This window comes from Apteryx mantelli, chromosome 3 (genome assembly GCF_036417845.1).
Source record: "Apteryx mantelli isolate bAptMan1 chromosome 3, bAptMan1.hap1, whole genome shotgun sequence".
In the NCBI taxonomy this organism is placed as follows: Eukaryota; Metazoa; Chordata; class Aves; order Apterygiformes; family Apterygidae; genus Apteryx; species Apteryx mantelli.
The window spans coordinates 17,077,677-17,100,902 of NC_089980.1; the positions used below are offsets into that span (position 1 = coordinate 17,077,677).

Sequence of the window (23,226 nt, forward strand, 5' to 3'; positions counted from 1 at the left end):
GGCTTTGAGTTAAACTGGACTTTTTTTTTCTGGAGTAGATCTTCCAAATTTCACATAGAAAGGAGAAAAGACTTAGCTGTAACTTCTGTTTAAGTACTTGCACAGTGTTAATTCTAGAGTGTCTATGTGATCATCTTTAATTTCTTTAAACAATCATAATAAAAGAATCACTGAATTTTTACAAGAAGGACTGCATTAAATTATATATGACATTTGAAGTAGTGACTTAAATATATGAAGCTGGTTGCAAAATGGAAGGAATGGATTTGGCTCAGCAAGTTTGAGATGAAACAGAGCTGGTTTTGGAAAGCCATTACAATATTAGTTTGGAAACCCGTTATCTCTGCACCTGGTAAAGAACTGCATTGACACCAGTTTCTGCTGCACTGTATTGTGGTTGTAAGGATGTGAACAACAGTAACAAAATTAGGTTTCAGAAGCCCCTACTGATGGCAAGGTGGGAGAGGGTGAAGTTACACTGACTTCAGAGAAGTAAAAGGAGATTATAGGAGCTGAGGAATGGGCTCCCCACATGTTTATGGAGTTTTGAAAGCTTGCTGCCGGCCGCAGGCTGATAAAAAAAATTAAGAACGTCTCTTTGAAACTCTTAAGACTTCTGAGAACCACCCCAACACCACTGGTCACCTATCTGCTTTTAGACTTTGCTACAGCATCTGTCCAAAACAGGTGCGTTCACAGGGAGTGCTCTATGAAAAGGCACTGTAAACATCACAAACTGAGCTAGAAAAGCAAAAGCTGATGTTTATTGCAAGATCTAATAATGGTGGGGAAAAATAGGTGTGCACAGTGCACTTCTTCAGCAGCTGAGCTGTACAATTCAGTTGCATCAACCCCGTTAAGTGACACCCTTACTTACGTGGATGAGTTGTTGTATCTGGTTTTTACACGGCTTCTTTCTTTCTTTCTTTCCTCCTTTAAGGCTGGGTTACGATTGTTTACTTACATGGAATAGGTGGTTATGACTAGGCCATGACTGTTTACTCATGCAGAAAAGTGTTCTACTTGAGGAGTGGCCCTTCAGATCTCTTGGCACTCCTTGAAGAGTCAATAGCTGTGTAGGGTGAATAACACCACTTTGCGCTGTTCCTGTGCTGATGTCCACACAAATACAAAAGAAAGGGGCTCCAGGCCTTAGCCCTAGGCCTGCAGGTAGATCTGAGTTTTAGCCGTGGCTCTTCCTTTAACAGTGAACCAATTGAAAATCCTGCATCTGAGCCTCTCCAGACTTTCTGGGGTTTGAAAACAAAATTCAGATCTGATATTTGGCCCAACTTCTTAATGAAAATGGAAAATTGCATTTTGAGCCTGAGCCTTCCCGAAGAACAGCCTGTGCCAAACCCGATGAGCTAGAGATAAAAACAAGGATTTGCAGGACGCCGTGTCCCATCTCAGGCAGAGGTCGTGGGGAGTTTTGAGCAAAGTGAGACTGGCCCCTTAACTGGAAACTTTTTTATTTGCTTGAGCTCTGTAGCCACTGTGGTTTGAGACATATGCAGGTGTGTGGTGGGGAGTGAGCCATTTGTTTTGCTCAGAAGAGGATATCTGTGATTAGGGAAATCATGGATTTTATGTCCTCACATTTTTTGTTTCCTTCTTAAGCAAAAAGAGAACCTTTAGAATGCCAAAATCTTGTCTTAATATTTCACGGAAGTAAGTATTTTATAAACGCACATTGCAAATGGCAGTATAAATTCTCCACTATGGAAAATTGCTATCTGGTTTGAAACTAGACAGGATAAATAGAACTATAAAAGGTTACCTGGAGTAAACAGGGTTTCCAGAATGTACCACATGAGATAGATTGGAGCTCATAGTAATCTATTTTCCATGTTTAACATACGCTCAGCATCAGCTGAACTCTGTAACTGAGCTGCCATCTGTATCAATCCTGTTCCTAGATGTCATGGCCCTGTTAATGAAATCTGGAAGTGAAATTGTAAATGGATTCAGTGAATGGTAGATGTCAGCCATTGCGTGATGGGCAATCATCAATCATCCACTGTCAGTTATTTCTGTCTCAGTGAGTAAGCCTTTATTTAAAGCATAAAGTAAGAATGTTGCCAGACCACAGGAACAAGCCCTGAGCTGTTTGCAGGTGCTGCTATTCACAGCTGCCAATTAAACCCCTGACATTTCCATAATGGCCAAGAGGCAAAGCATATGCACTTGATATAAACATTTTTGTAAAAATTAATCTCAGTTTATCAATACTTCACTTTTTTTCCAAGGCTACATACAACATCCCACTTGGCCTATTGTTTGTTTGCTGTAGAAAGAGAGAAATATGAGTTGGAAAGAAGCCAGGGCGTTCATTTCCCCAGGATATACAGTAGATTCCAGTGGCTCGTTTCAACCCTTAATTGGGGAGGGAAAGCACAGTAGTGAGGAATCCCGCCTTCGGAAAATGTTGCATGTGCTCCTTGGCCCCCAGCCCTGAATGCGTGCTCATCACCATCACTTCAAATCGTAAGTCGGTCCTCACCTGGGCAGTGGTGTAACGCTTGATTTGGTAAATGCTGTCCCTGAAGTTACCCAGCCCATTGTGGTTCTTTGCCACTATGCCAAAGGCAGCAGAGCTGAGAGAGATCTCGGAGAGATCTCTGGAATTTGGCCCGTCACTGCTGCCTACTCCTTTTTATTACTTCTCTGTCATTAAAAAAAAAAAAATAAGGCCTAAAAATGCGAGCACTTTTTAATACACGCATTATTTTCTTTTGGACAGGAGAAAAAAAATGGTCAACTCAACTTATTAAAGACATTCATCAGTACCTACTGCAAATTTATGCTTATTTCATAAAATTGCCAGTGACGAGCTGGCTTTTTTTTCAGAGAAAATATTTTCATGGAAAAAAAAATTATATATTTCTACAGAAAAATAAACTGCCTAGTATTGCCACCTGACATTTATAGTTTGGAGGGCATAAAACTTTTCTGAGGTCCCTTTATTTTTTGCTCTCAGCTGTTTATAGTTCTTCAGGGGTACACTGATCTGTAAGTAAATACAGAAAAAGAAAGGGTTGCATTCACATTTTCAGGGAGATTTCATCACACCTTGATTGCTCTACCCAATTTTGCTGCAAAGTCCAGACAAGGCAGAACACAAAAAGAGAAACTAGAAAGGACTCAGACATTTTAAAGTTGTCTTCTCCACCCTTCATGATTCTGATGAAGATCACATAAGTCAAACTGAGTGATTTGAAGCATATTTAATGTATTGCACTACCTGGTTGTAAAATCATGCACTATTGGGTGAAATAAATCTCTGAAACCTATAGAATTCTGTTAATATGATATATTCAGAGCTGGTGTTAGAAGTCTTGCTGGCATATGTATATTAAATTGAGTGTGGTGTTTTTGCCAGATAGCTGTGCCGATATAAGTCCTAATTGTCAGATGCAGATAACCTGGTGCACCTTTTATTAGCGTGGCTTATTTTATTTCACCTAACTGAAATAAACCATCCTGTCTTAAGCACTTTCCCAGTAGTGGAAGTGTGTCTATATTGAGGAGTTTTCTACCCGTCAGTGTAGTTAAAAGTTTTAAGTATAGATAAGGCATTGATCTTAGCTCAGTTTTCCATTTCTTTTGCCTGTATAGGTGCCTGATGATGTTCTACATCCCTCCAGATTTTAGGGATAGCAGTTACTTCACATACCCAGGACTCCTTTTGAATTCAGCTGATTCAGGTAAATCTCTAACATGTTTCTTATTTTTTTTTCATCCAAAATCATTCAGTGTTTGAGATTGATGAAAAATAAGTCATTAGACATTAAAAAAGAATGTTTTAATCTAAGTAATGCTACTCTAGATTAGGTCTTTTAGAACATGAAGGACCAAACTGATTTGAATTACCCAGATCAGACCAATTAATCCCACATATCTCACTCACCTGTTTCCTTTATTTTAATCAGTAAGTGTTATAAAAGGCTGGCTTAAAAAAAAAAAAAAAAAAAATTAAACAGCACCCCCCTGCCCCAAAGTCTCAGCATGAAATGTTTCTCTGAGGTGTATCTTTCTGGACAAAAGGTAATTTGGGGGGGTTCAGGATGCCTCAGTTTTTGTTATCATCGAAGATGACAGTCTCATCTTTTACATACATTCATGTAAGCAGAAATGACTGCACTGAATTCAGTGAAGTCATGCTGCAGTGCTGTCACATCAGAATCAGCCCATCTCTACTGAGCTAAAAGGCAAAGGTAAAAAGTAACTAAACCCCGTTAGGCTCAGTTCTTGTGTTCTCATTGACGTTACAGCAACAATAACAATACTACTACTCTGGGTATGTCCGTATGACAATGCAGAAATACCCAAGCTAGCTGTAAATGAACCATCGTGCATACTGGTCGCAGTCTAGATGAGACAGCAGAGGACACTGCGAAGGCTTATTTACCCTGCTTTTTGGCAGTGTTAGCTCCATATGGGCTAATTTACCGTGCCGGAAAGCAGGCTCATTTATGGCTGGCTCATTTATAGCTTGTCTGAGTGCCTCTTCGCTATGCTGCAATTTGCAGTGTAGATGTACCTTCTAATAAGGTGACAAGTGTGTGATTGTATTAAGCAAAAATATGGAGGTTGGGATTTTGAAGGCCGCTAAGGGCTTCTTACTGAGATGGTTTAAGAGGTTACCACCTTCAGCGATCTGCTTCACAACTTCTGCTGAAAATTACTTTCCCCATCTCTGAATCAGCAGGTGGGAGCACATGCCCGCCCTAGAGCCTCTTGAGTTTACAGTACAATACTTTAGCTTAAATCACTGAAGAAGATGTGCTTGCATTAAGACACTAAATGATGAACTGAAGCAGAGAAGATTTGTCTATGGGTATTGCAGAAGCAGGGTAGACTATGGGTAATAATGTTCAATATTGCTAATTTTTCACAGCCCAAAGAGAATTGGGTGCCAGCTCACGTGGACATGTCTTTCAGCTTTTAGAATGCTATAGGTGCTTTTTCCTTCAAATCCTTGGACAAGCTGTCAGCATTATCTGTCTTTTTAGGCTTGCATGTTTCCAGGTGTTGCTATCCAGTCACTCACTGTAAAGTCTGATTAGGTACCTGGTCCAATAGAGAACCTAAAGCACAGACCTAACTTTCTAGCCTGCTGGTCGTCTTTCTGACATCAGTGAGATTTCTCAGGTGCTTAAAGCTAAACATATTTTTAAATGAAGTTTTGTTTGTTCAAGCTCTACCTCCATTTATTTCAGGGTAGTTAATACATGTTAACACTTCTGGTGCAAAGGGAGACTAGCATTTAGAAAAGAATTTGGCATTCAAGGAAGAAAACGGATACCGGCAGTCATTTTTGCTTCCACTGATGCAGTCACGTATGGTGGGCTCCAGGCTTGTCTTGCTTTCCTGCTTTTTGGGCTGCCCAGTTATGATCTAGTGCGCTGACCTTACAAGCCAAGTAATGACTTTCATGCTGCTGAGTCCCATCAGGAACTTCATGTCTCTTGTGGTTGTCTTCATCCATGGCTAACTTGTATTATCATTGGCACACTTAAAATTGTGATGTTATGTTTCAAATGTTTTTAAAGCTGAAACACACAAGCTCTTTTATTTCTCTTCTGCCTAGTAGGATTATTTCAGCTCCACACATGCAAAACCTCATATTATGCAAGGAATTAATCATATCAGGGTAAAGTAGCTACTGAAAAATTGCCAAACACCATAAACATTGGTCAAAATGCAGGCCAACCATTTGCACAGCAAGTAATTGAAGCTAGAGGTTCATTGGAGCGGTGCATAACTTTTCATTATGAATTAGAAAGCTTTTCAAACATAAAATGATATCTGAGAAGACTGCACTACCTAAAAGGTTTCAGTAAACACTGAAAAAAGTGTTAAAATATGCTGGAGAGCTCAATCATGCTTTATGGTTACTTGCTCCACGTAGTTTCACACACATTCTCTGATAAACAATGTCCCACACGCTCTGCCCAGACCCATTATTTTCTTCAGCACCAAAGCGTCGAGGGCCAGATCCTCATTTGGTTTAAGTCAGCAGAGCTCTGCTGAGGTTGACTGCTTGCCATTGATTTATGCCAGCTGAAGATCTGGCCTGAAGAGTGACAAAAATGTAATTTTATGTTTTATTTATGGGTGTAAAACAATAGTCCTAAAGGGAGCAGATGTTCCATGTCGAGGGAGGAGGCTTATGAAATGCAATTCCAGACACAAAAGCTAATCTCTGTGGTCAGGGAAGGCATGAGGCCTGTTTTACATGATGAACTTTAATTGAAGTCTTGCTCTTTTGTGTTCATTTATTTTTTCTATTTGGGAGCTGACAAGCATTGTTTAAATTACTTACCAGCTGCCAGGTACCTTAAAAAAAGGAATAAATAGTTGTCTTGGACACCTGGAGAAGGTTGGACAGCCTTCAGTTGTCCTCCCAATACCTGCTGAAAGGGTATTAATTTGGTATCACATACTTTTAATTAAGTGGTCACTTCACTAAAGAAATTTCCATCTGTTTCAGATGGAGCTGTGGGGAGAAGGATCGTTCAGTTTTATGGAGGGTTTTGCAATTTTAAAATGTGTGTTCCTTCCAATTTGGAATGAAAACCAAAGCATGTTGAAATTCTCTACAAAAGAGAAGGGAGCGTCTGCCTCTAAGTCTCAGGCTGCAAACTTCTTACTGTCCCCCGCACCGAAACTATTCTCTTTGTGGACCATCTTGCCTCTGTAGATCCTAGAGCATGAGTTCCTTGGCTACTGTAGATCAGTTGCCAAAAATTGAGTGAAGGGAGCTGAAAAGAAATCAGTGGTAACACAGCCCACTTGCAGGAGTGCCACTGATTTTGAAGCACCTCTTCACAATGTTTTGCCTTCAATGAGCTGGTATTTTTGAAACCCTCCAACCGCATCCACCCCAAAAAAGGGAAAGCATTCAGTGGCATTGTCCTTGACTATATGCAGCATGTCACACGGTGAGATCTGAGCTCTTCAGAAACACAAAGCAATAGACATTATCAAAGCAGTCAGCAGAGCAATAGTGACTTACATCGGATGAATTTTGAGCCAAAAAATCTAAGGATCAGATTCTCTCCCTTACCTTCCATGTTCCTTCCCACACCCATGGAGTCAAGTACATTAGATAGAGAGCTGGAGAACAAGCTGAGCTTATCAGAGGCCACTAGTGCCATCTAAATGGCAGCTTCAGAGAGAGAGGACAACTTAAGCAAAACTGAAAGAGCGTATTACCATATTCTATTTAGAATAAAAGAGAAAAACAGGAATACGGACTGAGGATGGCTGAGTGTGAAGAACAGAATGGAACAGCAGCTAACTGTTTTATCTCAATTTAACTGGAAATCCCGAATGTAAAGTATGATTTTGTTCTGAAGCAGGCTGAACATAATAAGTTTGAAATTCCCTATGAACCAAAATTAGAAAAAGAAACCTAAGGCTAAACTGAACATTGAATTGCAGGAGACAGTGAAACATTTCATTCATGTTTCAGCATAATTTTTTTGTTAATTCATTTTGGAAATCTGATACATTTTAGTTGGAGCACTTTTCAACACACAATGGCAACCACCACAACTTTTCATTCTAAAACTTTCAGAACAGGAGCTTCTAGGGTTATAAAAATGCTTAATTTTTGTTCACCTCCCTGAATCAGTTTTTTCAGAACAGTTTAATTGTTAGACATGGCACTTCTTCCCCTGCAAAGCCACTTTGACCAACTGTTTCCAGTCATACATTTCCAAGGGTGTGATTCACATCATGTAACCTGAGGTGTCTACAGGATAGTCTTTACAGCCACAGAAGTCATTTTAGAGTCCCTTTAAAGTCTCTTAGTAGAGAAATAGGCACTCCTAGGATAGAGTCTGACCTGTTTTAAACCTCTGCTTTAGGATTATATAAATTATGCCCTAGAACTGCCTTTTTTCTTCCCATCATCTAAAGGTAGACGAGGATGACTAGCTCCAAGGATGAAATGAAGCCCATACAAATATTCTTGTCTGATAGGTGCTATGTTACGTAGTGATAAAGCAGTTCACATCTCTGTATACCATATGAAGGCAAGTGAGAGAAATAAGGTTTATGTATTGAAGTCACAGAAGAGCAGTAAAATACTGAAAAAATTGGAAGAATTTAGTTAGAAGGAGGTAGGAAAACAGCTACATACGTACAACTGAGTGAAATGCAAAGTGCAGAAAGAATATGTTAGATCCCTAATTATCACTTGAAATGTGAAAACACAACTGAAGGAGAATAAAAATGAAGGCTTTCCAAGGAAACTTAGTAAAGAGTGTGGGTTGTGATAGCGGGGAAATAATTTTTTTTATCCGATGATCTGTTTAGACTGGGGAATTGTTTTCAAGAGAAGCAGTAGCCTCAGAGCTTGAGTCACTCCATACCAGAGCTTGGAAATGCACAGTAGATATCACTCCTGTCTAGGCAGGGAATGAAAAAATAGGGTCTACTGATCCTATCCAGCCCTCACTTCATTCAGCAGGAATCTTTTCCACTGACTCAAGTGGGATTTGGATCAGACACTTTTTTACCTCCTATGTTGATGACTCTCTGAAAAGACGTAGGAAAAGACACAAACTAGAGCCCAAGTATGACACTAGGAATGACTTTTTTGGGCTTCTCTAAGGAAAAATGAAAGTCTCAAAATTATGGGGGAAAAAAAAGACTGGCAAATCAGAGGGACTGTTTTATAGCCGGGAGCTGAGTCAAGCTCTAAAATGTATTTACAGAATTACATGACATTAAACTTGTGTGTTGTTAATTCCCTTAAAACCGTAAGGAAAGGCTTCTCAAACAGCAGCTATAAGGGCAGCGTCACTACTTGGTAAGTTTTGCTTTTGCCGCAGCAGGGGGATAGCTCTGCATATGCAGCTTATTTTATTTATGTGCCCAGCATTTGAGAGTTGTTTTGTTGTGGGTAGTAAAATGTAGCTACATTTTATATCTGATTCAAAAGGAAATAATAATACTAGAAGTGGGGTAACATTTTTGTATATGCCTGAGTGATTCCCTTTGCATGTTTTCAGCCTACCTAACGGCAAACCTCTCTTCATTCTACACTGGTCTAATTAATTTGACAGGACTGGAAACTTGCTCTTCCTGTTCACACTTATTATTCATCTCTTCAGAATGCCCTGTGGGGAGTATGAAGCACAATAAAGCAGTATTTACCAAATCCCTCAATGCTAAATACACCTTTTAAGCTGACTCTGCACAATGCCAGCAGTGAGATCTCACTAAAGGGCAGCCCAAGAAAAACAACATTTTCCAGAGCATCGTCTCTTTAAACAGGACTAGCAAGTCTTAAGCAACGAAACTATGTCTTTTTGCCCCCCTTCAAATTCTACAGTAGGCTCTGGGGATCCCAATTTATTCCTACTGCATCTGAAACCTTTGCTGTAGCCAAAGCAAATGACAGAGTGATCATACTCAATAAGATATGATGTTAGTTCACAAGAGCCACTGGGTAATTTCATACAGGCGTATCTTTTTACCTTTCATCACCCAAATTAGAAACATCATAACACAACATAAAACACATCTGAAAAATCCATTGGAGACAGGAACTCAGAAACATGCACAGTAGAAGTAAGCGTTTTGAGAATTAGAAAGCGTTTTGAGAAAACACTGGAATTGAATGTTAGGTTTCCTTTTTTAAAATTCTCATTGCAGGAAGGGACCTTTTACAAACACATGAGGTGATTAAGGAATTTAAAAAGTGAAGCATGCTTATTGGAGCGCATTAGGGAAGTAACTCATACATTTCATATTTTAAAAGCAAAGGATCTATATAAGAAATTTTCAGCAGCCAAGTTACCAGTTGAGTCCTCGACTCTAATCACCAGCTCCCTTTGCACCTTTATGCCTCTGTAAATGTCACCTTATGCAAAGTTACAGGTTAAGTTTTCAAAGTACCCAAGCAAATTTGTACACAGCGTAGGGCAGCGCTGTGCAAATATACCCAAATCAGTCCTAAATGAACTGACTAAAATACTAAAAGGTACAGAATCACATTAGTGGGGCACTTTTTCCAGCTCTTTGCACTAACTCACAAATGTTGCTTTGCATGGCATCCAGCCAGAGTTGGATGCCTCGGTATGCAAGTCACTTTTGAAAATGGGACTTGGAGCCAATTTTCAAAGTCATGCAAAGAAAAGGATAGGCATTCAGATGGATTTTTCAAGGCACCTGCGAAAATGGAAACTTAGTAACTACATAGGTGCTTTTGGAAGTTAAGTACTTAAAACTTCTGAAAAATCTGACAATTAGATTCCTAACGTGCTTCTGAAAATTTTATGTTAAGTCATTTTTCCTAGATTCTCAGCCTCCTTATTCATGTTGGACAATGCCAAATCCCAACATGTTGTATGAGCAAGCAGGTACACATACACGCACGCACATAGAGGCTTCCCTGTTCTCTTTCTGTCTCTTAGTCTTTCTCTATTTATCCGCTTGTTGACTTATGGAAAATCTTGATCCTGATTCCCTTCTCAGTCACAGAGGTCTCGCGCTGATGTAAAATCGTGTGTTTCTGTTGAGGTCTTTGGGATTTACAGTAGTGCACATTTGTGGCCTTGATGCAAAGCGTAAAGAAGATAAACAGGAGACTCACACCAGTTCAGTTTGGTTTTGGATCAGGCCCAAATAAAAAAGAGAATTGGGCTTGCTGAATTTTAGATAGAATAACAGCTCGATGCCTTTAGGCGTAATTCCTCTCTGAGTTGCTGTAGAGTAAAACCCACTCTCAACAGACTGAATATGGAATAAAACCTTGGATAATTGGGAGCAGAATGGGTCCATTGACTTCAAGGGGAACTACTGCATGAAAAAAAAGGTGTTCTGGTGTTGGCCTTTGCTGTGTTACATAAGAAAGATGGTTCTTGAAACTAATTAATCCTTGAAAAAATCAGCTGACCCATCTCATTGTTAGCAATACATTTTTAATTATTCATTTTAGTCAAGCATCATTTGAACACAAGTCAATTTGCAATTTCATTAGAGTACAGAAAAGGCCTGGGGTCTATTCCTGGTAAAAAGGAAAAAATCTCTGGCAAAATTTCATAAAGGATGTTAATCCTCTAATTAATTTTATGTATCAAGCAAGAATTAATGTGTCCTGCTATTTAAGCAGAAGTCATCTTGCCAAGAAGTGCATTTTGTCATACCTTCCCCTCCAGGAAAACCTCTTTACAAGCTTTGTGGCAAAATACCCTGGCAACTAATGACTAGCTTTGAAGCAACATTCACAGACCATTTGCTTTGATGACATTTGGAGCTTTTTTCTCCCCCCCACCACTCATTCCAAAGTCTATTGTAAGTGTAGTGCTCTCACTGCACTGCCTTTGAAAACTAATCAATAAAGTAAGATTTGTCAGGTTGCATCTGAGGAGTATCACATCTTTTAACTCCTTTCTTGGTTGACTTGCTGTACACATTTTTAAGCTAAACCTTATGAACAGATTTGAGTATGTTATACTTACCATATTCACAGGCACACAAGTGTGACACGTTTCTCTTTCTCCCCTATATTAACTTCAAAAGCTCTAAACCTATGTCAGTTAACCTTCCATAAAACTAACGTTATATGGTCATTGTACATAATCACATGATGGATTGCATGTCAGAAAGTCACAAATAGTGAATGTTTACCCCTGTTACAGCTATGAGAATTATGGTATTGCAAAAATGGAAAAAAGTGACTTCACCCCACCCCAAAGAACTTCAAAGAAAAGACGTCCATGTTAACAAATACTGAAAAAAATCACCAGACTCTGACTGGCATTAGTAGCTCACTAGCATCAGTATAAATCCTGGAGTGAAGCAATCTATACTTACAGCGATGGATGGGAGATCAGAATATGGGCCACAGAGTTTCATCTTTATTGTAACTTTTGACTGTCTTTAATCAATGCTAAAACCTTTAGGTCTGATTTCCCATTTCAATGGCTTTGTGTAATGTGTCTCAACCATACCTCATCTAATTTAATAAGATGCAAGCTAAGGAAGTACTTAAGTTACTTATCAAGGGTTTCAGATGACACATTATTATTGTACTCAAAAGTCAATATTTGCTAATCATGTTAGTACAGGAACTGATCCAGGACTACAATTCTTGAATTGCAAAGACGTTTAAGATTAATTAAACCTATCTCCTTCTCACTTGATACATACACACATAGTACCCCCTCAACCCCGCTTCTGGAATGGTCAAATCAGTGTCTCCATAAGAAAGGCCTGACTAGTCCACAGCTTTATGATGAAAAGTTGTTAAAATTCTCAGCCTTCTCCCCCTGCCATTTTTCTGATCATTCAGAGCCTGATTTCAAGCAATGGGAGCAGCTAGTGTTCAGGATCTCAGGATTATGCCAGTTGCCTTTGACACTGGTAGAGTATCAAACCAGTCAATTTTATTCTGCCTTTGATCTTTGCACAAGACTGCAGTAGAAACTGGGAGAGCTGCATGCTGAGCAAAAGTAGAACAGATCCGTGCGCTGCATGATGCAGGATGAGCAAGCCCGACTACTCATTTCATTTCGACTGGGATTGCTCATTTAACAGGCTCAGACTTTAAAAGGTACTGAGGTGTTGAGCAAGCCTTGCTCCACACAGTGGCAGAAGAGCAGTGAGTTCTGATAGTGAATTATGCATTCTAATTTTTCTTTTATTATACATAATGGGAACAGTTAAAAATATGATCTATGTCTCTCTTTCTCTGTTTTAAAGCTGTTGATGATTTTGGCACATATAATGTGAAAGATAAACTGCGTTTCCTAGGGCTAAGTACAATGTGAGCAGGTGATGTGCAAGCTTCCACTTGCAGAATTGCCAGTGCACTTTCAAGCTGGATTTGCAGCCCTTCTGCTGTGCCAGTCTCGGTCTCCTCTGAGCATACTGTCGGCTGCTCCGAAGGGGATGTGTGTGTGTGTACATGCGCATATGATAAGTGATGTGGTGACTTCCCGATAAGATCATATATTTATTCAGAACCTGGCTTGCAATAAGATACAGATTTGCCTTGAAGCAGGAGTCTCTTAGGGGCTGAAAATGTGGCTTACTTGCTACCCATCATGTATTATTGTAGTTTATATATTGTTGTGGTTTTCTTTTACTCCATTAAGCCATTGTTACAGGGGTTTAAAAAGAATGATGTTGAGATGAAAATAATAGAGCGGAGTGGAGAATTGGGCTCAGTAATATTTGGAGAGACTCTGATCTATGTGACTGGTGAAACACAACAGTGAGGTTATTTGCAGTGAATTAGTGCAGATTTGCACGCATAACTGTGATGGTAGAATTGGAAACCATAGGACTGATTCACTATAGAGTTATCTGTAAAGTTGGTGTAATGCAGTGGCTTACAAAATGGGAGGGGTTCACTGCTGGGAGTTTGAATTGGTATTGTGTATTGAATCATACAGTCATTGCATCGGGTTTGATTTAGGCGTGTAGAACATCAACATGCAAATTAAAAAAAAAAGTTACTATTTTGAGCATTGCGGTATCCAGTCTACTTACATATCTCTTAGATCAACCCAGATATTAAGTAAAATACTCAGATGCATATTTTACAAAATCAAAATGACACATACTGTTTAATATTCCAATTACTGTTGAACTATTAATCTGAATGTGCTAATAGTGGCTGTCTCATAAGTCTAGCATCTGAAAGCCTCTGAGCAGTAATCTGCTATCCTCAGGTCATTTTTTTGTATTCATTCAATTTAAAATATGAGACAATTTACCCTTTAAAGGTTTCTCTCTCTCTTTTTTTTTTAATTAAACATTATTTTATGCATGGCTTTTAACATACTAATTGATTCATTTAGACCTGCCACACAGAGACTGAATTACTAATTCTTTTATTTATTTATTTTTCTTTAAATCAATGATCATGGCATTTGTAACGTGCTTTGGAAATATTAAAGAACTCAACTATTTCCATGTGCATGTATCTATTTGCTTTAGTTGATTGTTAGGACAGGGAATGTCACACTTACCTTTCCTGGTCTATGCAGACTCAATTTGATAATCTTAGCTCATCTCCCGGTGGAGTGAGTTTCCGTGTCACAAATGTCACCTTTGAAACTGGCACTAATTGGCATTCATGTTGGAAGTCTCACTGGAATGGCCATAGGCACAAGGTGAAATTTTGGCTCTGCTGAAGGCAACAGGAGTTTTGTCATTGACTTTAATAGGGTCAGGACTTCTTCCAGAGACTGAACTGCCTCTCATACAGATGTTCGTACTGGGTTGGGAGCTTCAAACCTTCTGTGTTTGCTCATGACTAGTTAAAATAGGTTTTGCTGCCGACCTTCATCCCACTGTCAGGATCTAGTCCTGTTCTTTAAGGACAGAATGAGTCAGCCCGAACAAGACCTCCAGCTTCCTCTTGTACTACTTACACTGCTGTTCCTCTCCAGATCCCAGCTCCCGTCCTTCACTTTCTACTTGATCATAACGTCTTTCCAAACTGAGTGCAAGTTCTCTGTCTTCTGTTATCTCTTGATTCTTCTTCCTTTCTTGTCTATCCTTGACTGCTCTCTGTTTTTCAGATTGCACCCTCTGCCTTCAAGCATGCTCTTGCTCTTCCATCTTGAAAAATTGAAACAAAAATTCCTTTAATTCAGTCTGCCTTTTTAATAACCCACTGATTTCCCTATGCCCTTTGTCTCCAAAAGCTTTTCTGAAGCTGTGTTTTGTTCCCACAGCCCTAATGACCTTCTCTTTTCTTTGCTCTTTTTGTTACAGAATAACCAGGCTTCTTGAGCTCCTGTACTTGGCTGCATTGAAAGACAGTCTTTGCCCTTATCTTTCCTGATCTCTCTCCCCCAACACTTGGCTTCTGTAATTCTGTTTTTACTTTGGAGATGCCCCCTTGATTTTTTCTTCCTCCCTTTGCTGTCTAGTCCCTCACTGCATCTTGGAGGTATCCGTGCAGGAATCCCTGATATGCTTGCCATTCTGTCCGTCTCTGGGTCTGTCACCACTGTTCTTGTCCAGCCCTTCATAACCATCTGCTGCTGCACATCCAGCTGCCACTTCAAAATTGACTTGAATTCCTGAGGTCAATCGTTTACCCTTTCTTCCTGATTTTTCATCTCCCTGCCTCCTTTATTGGTGCTGTTACACTGCCTGTCTCCTAGGTTGTCTCCTAGACCATCTTTTCTCCCATGTTTCTGCTCCCTCTCCTGCCAGTGATTCTGTCTTCCCTACTATCATGGCCATCATGATTTTTTCATTATTAACAAATGCTAAAAAGCTTACATTCCTCTCTGTTCTTGACTGACAATGTCTGCGAGTTCTCCCCGCTTCCTCCCTCCCACCTAAAATGCTGCTTGCCTGTGCCATCTTGTCTCCTCTGGCTGGCAGCTTCCTTGTTTTTCTCCTTCCTGCTATAACAAATTCAAGCCATTAAAAAACCCTGTGAAGTTTTGTTGCCATTTATCTTCCACTCCATTTAACTGCCTACTTCTCCCATCCTTCTCTTTCACCAGTTTCCTCCATCTCCTTTTTCCTCTCTTTGCACTTTCTGCCATACCAGTCCATAGACAAGGAAGCATTTTTTGATGTCATCCATGAGAAATTTTTTTTTTGCTTCCTGAAATCTTTCAATAAAACTCATCTCTGACCTTTCAGCTGTCCCTTTCTCTCAGTCAAGCAGAGGCTTTAGCACACCAGAAGATAAAGGGCATGATACTGGTCAGAGCCTTGTTAGTGCAAGCTCTTCTCTCATGCCCAAGTATAGCCCTGGGGAAGTCAATCAGTGTCCACCCTGTTACATGGAGCCTGTGGCGTGGCAGAGAGCACTGACTGGGACCTCTATTTGTAATGCCTGGAGGGTGTTCAGTGTGCTACGATATGTTGTTGCTAAGTATGTGGAATAATCATTATACTGAGAAATGAAATGATTGCATTTAGGAGAAAGTTACAGTTTTGAAGAAACAAGTGAGTACCTTGAAGTCTGGAGCAAAGCTGAAAACAGGAGTTGGTAGATGTATAAAGCCTATTATCTTTCATTGAAAAACACTAGCTACTGTTTTGAAAAATTTCCATTAAAAGTTAGGTAGGGAGGTGGCACACGCAATTACTTAATGTAAGCTCAGAAAGCTCTTGTTACACAGAACTTCAGATTTTACTGGTAGCCTCTTTATGGCCAATGCTATGTAGGAGTCTGAATGCATTATCTCAGTGAGTTTTATGGAGCATGGTGCATTTTCTGCGTAGGTTTTCATTTTATTCTACAAAGTTCCCCTAACCAAGTTGAAAAGAGTGATAGAGGAGTATGACAACGAAACTCTCTAGGACAGAAAAAACAAAATACTTACGTGTGTGAACCATTAAGTAAGATTATGAGCAATAATCCTTCTGATATAGGTATATGATACAAGTATATAAAGCCACAGAGTGTTTTTACTAAAAAAATATTCCATATTTTAGTAGAATCACTTGGAGGCTGTCTAGGCCTTGACACAAGAGTCTGGATGTGCTGTAGGTAAGCTAGTCCTCTTCCAGTTCATGCAGGGCTGCCCTTGGCTTTATGGACATCGGGTCAGACCAGTATGTCCTGTGTTCTGTGAATGACTCGGTGTTGTGTCAGGATCAGGATCATTCGGACAAGGTGTGGAGCTGAAGGATTGAAATGGTGAGAGCTACAGAAAAGTAAAAGGAAGGATACAGATTCTGGTCTCCAGCCTGCTTTCGTGTATGCACATGCCACAACCTTGATGGTCAGCAGAACTCCCTGCTATAGGAACCTAGATTAAATCGCATGCCTGGGGTCATTGCCCGACCTCCCCTTCCCTCCTTTATTGCCAGTGCGTGTGACCCATGCATGGATCTCTGCTTTTCACAGGCGTGTGATAGGAAAGGTTTTCCTTTGGCAACCCTTTGATTCTGAGCCTGCTTCAAACTCCGAGTTGATTCAAGGTTTCTCAGCAATCTAGAAAAACTGAAGGTGACACCCCCCCGCCCCGACCCCCTCCCCAAAAAAAAGAAAGGCCTGGCAGTCCTGCTGGCAAAGGGCAGAGTTGGAATGGAGAGTTGGGCTTGCTGCTTGGGGCTGTGGGAGGGCTGGGGGCCGTTCAGATACCCCAGCCCCAGCTGCAACAACCAGCCTCTGTAGCTTTCCAGAGTTTTCACACAGGCAAAGCCATGATTTCATGGCTGTTTTGCTCCCCGCACCAGGCTGCTGCCCTAGACGAATACCTGTTTTGCCAGTGTCTGCAGCAGGCTCTGTCCAGAACGGCACAAAGTTTTATCTTCTTCCCAAAGCTGTCTGTGCGCTGACTGCAAGCCCAGCTGGCTGTCACTTGGCAGCTAGGGCTTGTTCCTGCCCTCTCCATCACAAAAATGGTTTGGATGTGATTCTGTTTAAGTGCTAGTTAATTACGTTGAATTCCTGGCCTCTGAGCCCATCAGGACTAATCAAGGCTCATGCCCCTTCTGGAGCAGCAGAGGATGGCTGTGCCATGCTGTATTTATCTGAGAACACCGAAAATCTGTGTAGCTTACCCAGTGCAATTCCAGCTACAAGGAAATATTTCCAGACGCATTCAGAATATGCCTTAGAAAGGGACCTTTAAAACACTTCTCTGTTACCCAGTGGACCATTGCAAATACCCATCTTGACCAATAAAAGGTGAAGCACGCCTGTGGGGCGGGAATGAAAAATCACAAGTTTCCCACTGAGCTCGGAAGAGAGTCTGCGCGTTCCTACTATGCAAGGGCATTTCACATACCTGGGATCGTCTTTCTGTGCATTCAGAGGAAGAAATCCTCAGGTCATGTAAAGTGTCCCCAGTTCCACAGTGGAGCTGTGAAAATTTACACCAGCTGAGGTCCTGCTCAGCGTTTTTGGTTATGGGCCTTATTTACTCTTGGCTAGTAAGAGTTCCTCTGGAGCTGTTATGACACTGCGTGGGGCATAAATCTTGCCTTAGGTGCCTTTGGAGCAGGTAGGAGATAGCATTCTTGTCTATAAAATGGAGACATTCTTAAGCATATGCCTGGCATAACCTTACAATGCAATGGTGTCTTAACAATCTCCAGTATAGCTATTTTTACCGAAATGAAGATCTGGAAATACAAATAAATAATATGCACTTAGAAGTTGTCACACAAGGTAATTGGATAGTGAAAAATCACTTTTTGTTTTTGCATAGTGCATTTTATTGATGTCTACATCTTTAAGCACTTAAGTCCCTGAATAAGCCTGGCTCCTCATCTACCCGAGAGTGTTGTACTGACATAACTATTTTTTCTTCTAGATATTGTTTAGTCAGGGAATGGTATCAGTCACACTTTTATTGAGGTAAGTTTATTAAACAGCAAGTTGAAAAAGTCTCATATAGACAAGGCCTAAGATACTGTCACAGAATAACAGTTCTTATTGCAGTGAAATAGGATCAGTGTAAATAAGAATTTAGTCCTATGTTTACGCTGGTAAATACCGCTACTTTTTGTGTATTCACAGAGTTGATTGACATCTCCCTTGGCTGGGACCCAGCTCATTGCAAAGGTTGCATGGTATTTTCATGGTCAGGCCATGCAAACACTGCCAGTGGTACTGGCGTAAATTGGGGTCATGTTGAATAACAAAATCTTTACTGGCTTTTTTAAACCTCCTTGAGATCGGCATGCACAAAGCCAGCAGTGGATCGAAGGAAACAAAAACTAGGTCTCCTGAGTCTTAGTCTGTTGCCTGCTCCTCAGGACAGGCTAGTTTGGCTAAGCACAGTGTGACACTTCAGTGTATTTTCTGCACTTAGTATGTGAATTGCAAGGGATACAGAAATGTCCTTTAGGAAGATTTATTTCTAGGTAACATTATGTGGAAAAGATAGGTCCCAGTGAAAAAAATATTTCCCTAGCAGTTTTTAGCTTGAAAAATACTAAATTACGCTGCAGCTCCCAAGACTGTTCTTGCAAGTCATTTATACTTTAACACATAAAATTACAGTAAGCCTCCATTAGTACTGTGGCTACTTTTGTAATCAGTTTTGAAGAATGTGCTTCCTCAGTGGATATATTTTGATTTAAGCTCATATTGAGGCACAGTCTAAAAGTTATACTTTAAATTACACTTTAAAATAAGTCCCATGGTACATTCTTACAATATATATGACATGCTAACTCTGTGTAATTAAATTCTTGTCTAAAGCTGTCATTAAGTTGCAGTAAATATTGAAGCTAGCTTCATTTTTAAATTAGATTTACTTCTTGATTTTAGCTGATAAATATTCTCCTTGTATAGAAAATTAATTAAAATATGCATGCCTATATATAATATGTACAACAGGGCAGGGGTAGTGATATCAGCTCTTATGAGCAAGCAGACTGACAGCTTTAAAGACTAGCGGCCTTTATCAGCAGCGAGGTTGCTGGCCGATGACAACATGGAGAACGGCACAAGGTCCCTTACAAGGTTCGTCCAAACATCCATCCCTCCTCTTTTGGCAGAACTCATCTCAGGAATGAAAGTCCTCCTGCTCACGCCGGGATGCTGGTGTCGGTGCTTGCTTGGGCTGTCAGCCCTGCTCCGGCAACACTTAAACGTGAGACAGTCCCCTGATTTGGCCTGTGCCACCAATCAGCCCAGTAGCTATTTTCAAGTCAGTGAAATAAGTTGGGGGTTAATCAGTTTTCCTCTGGAATCTTCAATTACTTTTTCCGGGAACACCGTTTTGGGTTCATCTGCATTCCTTCTGGGTTCCCACTGCACAAACAGAGTAGTCCCAGCATTATTAGCCCAGCTGCAAACAGAAATGAAGTTTTTGACCCCCCCCAAGAGCAAATATGTGAGAAATAGGTGACCTTCCAAGTGCTGTCCTTGCGTGTTGACGCTGGAAACGGGCACTATTTGGGGGAGCAGGGCAGAGGAATTGGGGGTTCGTCCTGCCCTGAGTAGTGTGGCAGGGATGGCACACATTCCTGTTGCAGATGATGAGGGGAGGGCACTGAGGCTGCTCAAAGCCCCTGTCCCACTCCCACCTCCTCTCATTCCTAGGTCAGAAATAACATCGAATTACTTACTAATTAGTGAACCGCAAGACTTACTGTGAATAACAAAAATGAGACAGGTTTGGAGGGTGGAGGTAATCTTTTTTGCATGTGCTCAGGCCATCGTGACTACACCACCACTATTAAATGAAATGAATGTGAAAATTTCACTGAGTGGGTTGGGGAACAGAAGGGTCAACTATTTAGCAAATCTAAAAAATAATGGTGTTTTTCAGAAGTTTCCTGAGACTGAGTGGGAAGATGGAGGAGAAGGTCTCAAAAAGTCCCCATATCTTGCAAAAAGCTCAGGTGTGCATTCATTCTTCTGAGACAGCAGTGAATCCATGCTGGAGATGCTCTGTAAATGACTCAGCCAAAGAACCTTCACTTGGAACTTGCATCTTTCAGAAACTAAATTAATCAGTGTGTAGGAAATTAGGATACTTTAAGTGCTCACAAAACTACTTGTGTTTTTCTGGAACATAGACAGGCATAGACAGTGTTTGAATCTCTCCATTTCCCAAACATATGTTTGTTTGACATTTTTATAACTAACAGGTGTTTTATGTAGTTTCGCTGGTGCTTCATACTTCCTCAGAAAAATGAGAAAGGGTCTTTCCTTATCTGGTCTACACTGATTGACATTATCTTAACACATCTTCAAATTTCTTTCCATTCACCTCCATAACTCTTCCTGCAGGTTACAAAACTCACTTGGGCAGAATCTTTTTAATGGGTTATATTGTCAAGATTTGACATTCTAATGCAGTGTAGTCCAACTTTTTTGATCTCTAGGAATTGTTCATTGGAGATGTGGAGCCTGTCAGAAGTTTCACATACCTGCATTGCTGTACAGCATAGATGAACTCTCTGTTCTCAATCACCTTGCATGCCTCCTTTAGAAGCAGTTCAAGTATTCCCTGCGCGCATCTACAGATTACAGCTTGAACAGCTTTAACACATTGAACTCTGGATCCTTAACAGTCAGGAGTAGATAACTTAGGCCTTAGGAAAGTATCTGTGTTTGAGATATAGCTAAAAGTAAATTTGAAACCTAGGAGATAGCTCCAGTCTTCTAAAAAGGCACAGGAGTCTGATTGTTGTATAAGCCTTAACAGGGCATGATTCCTAGTCTGATCTACTGTTAAGAGAGCACCCTTAAGGACCACCAGACAGTGAGGGATAGTCACTGAGGGACAGAGAGGCAAAAAAACCCTGAGGAGTTTTGAAAAGCTTGTGTGACATTTGGATCGCAGTATCTTTTGTGGTACTTCCACTTCAGCCTTTGTTATTGGAGAGAAAAAGAGTCTGAAAGACTTAGGCGCCATGCATAGCATTGCATGCTTAGGCGCCATGCATAGCATTCTTTTCCCTTCTTGCTGTTGGTTAGAAAGCTGGCATTTAAAGGAAAAAAAAATCTTCTAGCATCTTCTGATCTTTCATATTGGAAATAGAAGTCTTATCTGGTTTGACTGCCCCTCCGATGAGTGGCTTGCGTTGAAGTCACACAAGTCAGCATGCTGAAAATTGAGCAACTGATATGGAAAAACATTTTTAGTCAGTGTATAAAATTCAGATTCATTTACACATTTTTTATACCTACTCAGGTTCAATAATAAAGTAGTTATTTGAATTAATATCATCTTTGCCTCTTCATACACAGCATTAGAGCTTACAAAACATCTGGCCCTGTCCAAGTAAGAAAGAACAAGGAAGGAAGATAGCAATTCAAATTTATGATGTTTCTATGCATATATTTCATTTTTTTGCTGTAGAACATGAGAGCTAATTAAAAAAGTCCTTTGCCTGGCATTATTGGTGGGGGAAGTGTTATCACTTTGTCTACTAAAATGTTGCCAAACTATTATGCAAGTCTTGGAGAACACATTTTTTTTCCTCGTGTTATGTCCATTTTTTTATCGTTGAGGTTCAGCTTTCTGCAAGTTTTTAACACCCAAAGCTAAGTATCTAATGGTTTATTCAAAAACAGCTATTCAGCAAACTCTTCTTAATACCACTGTGACTTACCAGTGTTGAAAAAAACTTTTAGCCATGAGAAGCTCCCCCCAGGTACCTAAATATCCTTCACCCTGAAGCCATGATTCTGCAAAACATGCCAGCATATGCTCAGCTTTGGCATGTAAAGGAATCCCACCCTTCTTAGCCACCCCCCCCCCCCAGAAAAAAAGGCACTGAATTGCTATGCTGTGTTAGAATATAATATTTTATTTGGACCCATCCGTCTTGTGTTCATGGACCTGGAGAGTGCAGGAGGGCATGCAAAGTGTCATTCCCAAGCCTACAAGGCTGCTAATTTTCCGGAGTTAAAACCCAAACCAAGTTTTTCCCTTAAAGAGGCCAACCTGCAAAGAGCAGGCATCATCATTAAAAAGGAAACCTATAAATCCTGTATTCCCTCCTCATCTCTCCTGACTATGTTGTTCTAGGTGTAAGCTGTTAACTGTGGCCTTTGAACAGCTATGCATAAATGCAACCTTTTTTTTCCCGAAAAAGTTTGAAAATGAGCATAAACAATAACAGTTTCTGATGAATGCAGTCCTGTTTTACTAGATTTATGTGCTAAAGACAAGAACTCCTTAAAATATTGAAATGCATGGGCTTGATTCTCTGTTCGCCTGAGTCACTCCATTACCTCCAGTGCTTTAAGGAAATTGCTGCGAGAGTAGAATCAGGCCCTTAATGGTTTGCCAGCCTACCACACTGACATTACGTGCAGACAATAGTCGAAGAAATTTATATTTAGTTCCGCAAGAACAGTACATTAGATATTCGTAAGTGTTTTATGAGGCAGGACGTCTCTGACTATTCTGACAAAAATACCAGTAGGCTTAGTAACCAGAGCTTTGAACAAATATTGCAGTTATCATTTACAGCACAATTGCCAGCGTATTTCTAGCTTCATCTTTGATGGCTACTTACTCAGGCTGTCATTTGTAGCTCTACAGATGATTATATCTGCCTTGGCCTCTTCCGCAAACACTGGATTCACTGGAGTGTGTTACAGACAATACAGCTCTCAAACAATGAGGCATTTGTGTTCATTTTCTTCTATTTTATCTTTGGAATTCTACTATTTAGGTCACTATCTGTTGCTTCTAGCTATTCTTTCCTGACAAATTGTAGCTCTTCTGGGGCTTAAAAAGATATAATCAGTGAATTCATCTACGTTATTCCTCTGTGTATAAAGGTCTAGATGTAATAAGTGCT

General features: G+C 40.3%; 1 long non-coding RNA gene across 2 annotated transcripts in view; it reads left to right on the forward strand.

Annotated features, from left to right (window-relative positions):
• LOC136991546 (uncharacterized) overlaps positions 1 to 23,226 on the forward strand; it is a 427,115-nt gene that overhangs the window by 248,017 nt on the left and 155,872 nt on the right. For both annotated transcript variants that reach the window (XR_010883648.1, XR_010883647.1), the window contains exon 4: positions 3,619 to 3,707. This is a non-coding gene — a long non-coding RNA (uncharacterized lncRNA). The remainder of the gene's footprint in view (positions 1 to 3,618; positions 3,708 to 23,226) is intronic.